This window comes from Enhydra lutris, unplaced genomic scaffold (assembly GCF_002288905.1).
Source record: "Enhydra lutris kenyoni isolate GAN:26980312 unplaced genomic scaffold, ASM228890v2 scaffoldscaffold18, whole genome shotgun sequence".
Taxonomy (NCBI): Eukaryota; Metazoa; Chordata; class Mammalia; order Carnivora; family Mustelidae; genus Enhydra; species Enhydra lutris.
In genome coordinates this window covers 13,110,763-13,115,257 of record NW_019154102.1, presented here as the reverse complement: position 1 = coordinate 13,115,257, position 4,495 = coordinate 13,110,763, and the positions used below count along the sequence as shown (strand labels likewise).

Sequence of the window (4,495 nt, the reverse complement as noted above, 5' to 3'; positions counted from 1 at the left end):
TCAGGTCATGATCCCAGGGTCCTGGGATCGAGTTCTGCATCAGGCTTCTTTCTCAGCAGGGAGCTTGCTTCCACCTCTGCCTGCTGCTCCCCCTACTTGTGTTCTCTGTGTGTGTGTCAAGTAAATAAAATCTTTTAAAAAATAAAAGTAAATAAATGAATATTGATAGTGCTTCTTAGCAAGAGGAATTTATAGACTGAGATTCTGTCTCACTCTGCCTGCCCAGGGAGGCACCTACTCTGTTCCTGACACCTGGCAGCTCCTCATAGCCGCAGGTATCACAAGGTATTGCAGGTTGGATCTTGGTAACTAGGGAGATGCCTGTATTGGTGTCTTAGGCAAAGATCTTCTCTTTGAAAGTAACTTGGGGGACTTACTTTAAGGGCACTAGCCTGTTGGTGCTCATATCTTTAGGTGTGGGCAGTTCTCATAGAAGGATGGTTGTGGGCTGGTATATAAGGGTATTTTTTATGTTTGGTATTTTAGAACTTCATGTCATTTTAGTTTAGACTCATATGGTGTTAAGGGATTGAGATTCACTAACGTTTAGCTAAATAAAGGGATTTATTGTAAGAAGTGATCCTAAGTCTACCATTAATCCATAAGGAATCATCACGAGGCTTCCTGTGGCTAGGGTGGAGGAGGGTGGTTCTAGGCTCAAAGTTTTCAGAAGCCCTCAGCTGCGGGTCTCTGTGGCCTTTCCTGCTGATGCTCCTCCATTAATAGGCTGTGAATACACATCTGCATTGTTCCACCCGCCTCTCACAGAGAAGGAGAACCTGAGGCATCAGGCAGCAGGATGAAGGTCATCGGTTACCATGAAGATTGGCAGCCCTCTCTGATGAATTAGCTGTGGCCCAGAAGGACAGGGTGCAGGGTCAGGCACAGCGCATGGGGCACAGATCATAGCTATCTACCAAGGAGGACTATGGTGGCCCTTAATTTATTATCTCTCTGGTAACCAGTAGAATGTGGCAGAAGCGACTTCTGGGTCAAAAGAGGCCATGCAGTTTCCACTTAGTTCTCCTGGGATGTTTGCTCTCGAAATGACCCCTTTTGGAAGCCAGCGGCCATGCTGTGAGAAGCCCAGGACACTTGGAGAGGACATCGTAGGTATTCCAGTCAGTAGTCCCAGCTGAGGCCACCCTTTGCATCATACCAGCCCAGGCACCGCATATGAGTGATGGAACCTTCAGATTATCACAGCCCCTGGCTATTCAAGTCACCCCCAGCATTTGAGTTCCCAACTAAGGGCCCAGGCACCATGGAACAGAGACAAGACATCTCCGCTGCACCAGATGCACATTCCTTACCCACAGGGTTTGTGAGCATAATAAAATGATTATGGATTTTACCACTAAATTTGGGGTAGTTTAATAAAAACAACAGTAGAACCCCAAAATATAAAGCATGACACATTAAAAAAAAACCCAAAAGAAGGTGGTATGGCAGACCAACGTGGGCTCTTACTGGATATTTGATGTAACAGCCACCTCTGCTGCTCTCTACTGTGAGAAGTCCAAAATCAGATAAAGACAAAGGCAAGATCATCTGAAACAAGTGTGGTTGGGAAGATGTGGCTTATGCCTCTGTAAAATCCCTAAACCAAGCAGAAAACGTTATTCATTTTCAGTCTCTCCCATTTACTATAGAGAGAAATACAGAGGCCTCTGGTTCCACCCAGGTTTTGCTTTATATGAGGGCTCCTTATCGATCAGGGCCCACCAGGGTGACTCTCCCCCAACTCTTAGCAACAACTCAACAGATGTCTCAGCTGCCCTCCATGTGTCCCAGTTCTGCAGCTTGCTAACGCCGGGCAACTGCTGCACACCCTGGCCATGCTTCCGTCCCACCACCAGCAAAGCCATCTTCCTGTTAGTTGCCCTAATTCTCCAAATACCAGAGAAGAAAAGACAAGAAATGCTGTTGTTTCTTTTGGCCCAGGTATGATTCCCCTGTCGCCTGGGCCATTCTACAGTGGGCATCAATTTCAAGGATACCCTGCTGTGGCTCCCTCTACCCAATGTTGATTGTATGGCTTTGCATGAATTGTAAATCAGGAGGCATTAGATCTTTAGGTCATTGCACGTGGTTTTCACTGTGGAATGCACTCAGGGTGCAGGGCAAAGGCCTACTGACCCCGTGTTTATTTTTTCAGCTGGTGATTGAAGCTCTGGCCCAGATATAATAGATGTGAATGCCAATGTCTTGTCCACTTTCAACTTTAGTGCAAATCTTGCACTGAATAGGGTTCGTATTTCCACTCTCAGCATGTAAAATAGAAGTAATTGTCATGTATGTGTTTCCAAAATAAATATCATTGTGTTTGCCCTCCCACCTCCACCATATAGAACTGTTGTTTTTTTTGTTGTTGTTGTTTTTTAAGACATAAACGTGGAAAAATAATATTCCAGACTTCTGGGGAATGTTACTAATATCTCGAAGAATGGGGGCATCTGGGTGGTGCATTCAGTTAAGCATCTGACCCTTGGTTTAAGCTCAGGTCCTGATCTCAGGTCGTGAGATCAAACTCTGCGTGGGGCTCTGTGCTGAGTGCCGAATCTCCTTAAGACTCTTTCCCCCACCCCACATGATCTCTCTCTCTATCTCAAATAAATAAATTAATTTTAAAAATATGTATCTCCAAGAATGGGCAGACCCATGAGCATGTACTGCTGGCTGATATGCTGGGTGTGAAGCAACTCATTGTGGCAGTCAATAAGATGATAAGATGGCCATCGCAGAGCCACCTTTTGGTAGTGCATGCTTTGAGGAGATCTGCAAGGAGATGAAGGCCTAAATCAAGAAGATCAGTTACAACTCTGAGGTTGTCGCCTTTGTGCCCATCGCTGGCTGGCATGGGGACAGCACCAAGATGTCCTGGTTCAGAGGCTGGAAGATCACCAGGAAGGAAAAAAACATGGTGGCCACGACATTACTAGAAGCACTGGACTCCATCATTCCCCCTGCCTGCCCTATGGACAAGCTCTGGCGGCCGCCTCTGCAGGATGTATACAAGATGGGGGCATTGGTACCATGCCCGTGGGCTGGGTGGAAACAGGCTTCCTCAAGCCTTTGCCCCCTGCAACATCACCACGGATGTCAAGTCTATAAAGATGCACCACGAGGTGGCTGAGGCCCTGTGGAGTGACGATGTGGGCTTCAAAGTGAAGAATGTCAGTGAAGGACATCAGGTGGGGCTACATGGTGGGAGACAGAAAGAATGACTTGTCCTTAGACGTGGGGAGCGCCATCTCCCAGGTGATCATTCTCAACCACCCCTGCAGCATTGCAGCTGGCTACTCCCCAGTTCTGGACTGCCACACGGCCCAAATCGCCTGCAAGCTTGCAGACATCAGGGAGAAGACTGGCACTTGGGCAAGAAGCCAGAAGACAGCCCCAAAGCTCCAAAACCTGGGGATTCAGCCATCATTCAGATGATTCCATGAAAGTTCATGTGTGTGGAAAACTTCTCAGAGTACCTACCCCTTGGTTGCTTCACTGTATGTGACATGACACAGACAGTGGCTATGGGGGTCCTCAAGAATGTGGAGAAACAGCAGCAGCTGGTGGCAAAGTGACCAAGTCTACCATGAAAGCGGCCAGGAAGCAAGTGGTGACAGCCCAGGCCTTTCCAGGTCTTCTCCAGGCTGGGGGCAGCCCAAGCGGAGCCACAGCTGGATAAGAACAGCTTAAGGAGAAGCCTTGGACTTACTCTCCTCTTGCCTGAACTATCTTAAACCTGTCCCTGCTATTGCAGTTCTCTTTTTGGTGATGAGTTTGAGGCATGGGAATAAAGCACAGCAAGTCTTCCTTTGGGCAGGGTGGAGGGAAGCAGGCTTTTATTTTTTAATTATAAAGACTTTTAAAAATTTATTTTAAGTAATCTCTATACCCGGCATCAGGCTTGAACTCAAAACCCTGAGATCAAGAGTCACATTCTCTTCCAGTTGAACCAGGCAGGGACCCCATAATTATAATGTTTTTTTAAAAAATATTCTACTCTATAATCCATGACCACTCTTCTGCCTGTAGTAATTCACACCTCCTTAACTGAATAACATACTCCTTTTTCTGAGTATTAGTCATTTAACAAATATTGATTGAGTGCCTACTGTGAGCCAGATACTGAGGATTCAAGGATGCTCAAGATAGACAAAATGAGGTTTTTTTCCTTAATGAACCTATATTTAGGTTCAGGGAGACAGACAGTAAACAAGTAAATAAATAGATAAGGTAATATATTTTTATTTTCTAATTTTAAATTTTTTAAAAAATAATCTCTACACCCAATGTGAGGCTCAAACACACAGCTCTGAGATCAACAGTCACATGCTCTACTGATTGAGCCAGCCAGGTGCCCCAAATGAGGTTATTTTACATTGAGAAAAATGCTTTGAAGAAAATAAGCAGGGGTAATGAACAGCTAATGTCACTTTAGGTAGAGTGGTCTCTGAGACCTAGAACCTACAAAGGAGCTGGGGAGGTAGGCAAA

At 45.8% G+C, this 4,495-nt stretch overlaps 1 pseudogene; it reads left to right on the top strand.

Moving 5' to 3' along the window:
- Positions 1-2,636: 2,636 nt before the first annotated feature.
- LOC111147922 lies at positions 2,637-3,685 on the top strand (annotated as a pseudogene).
- The last annotated feature ends 810 nt before the right edge of the window (positions 3,686-4,495 follow it).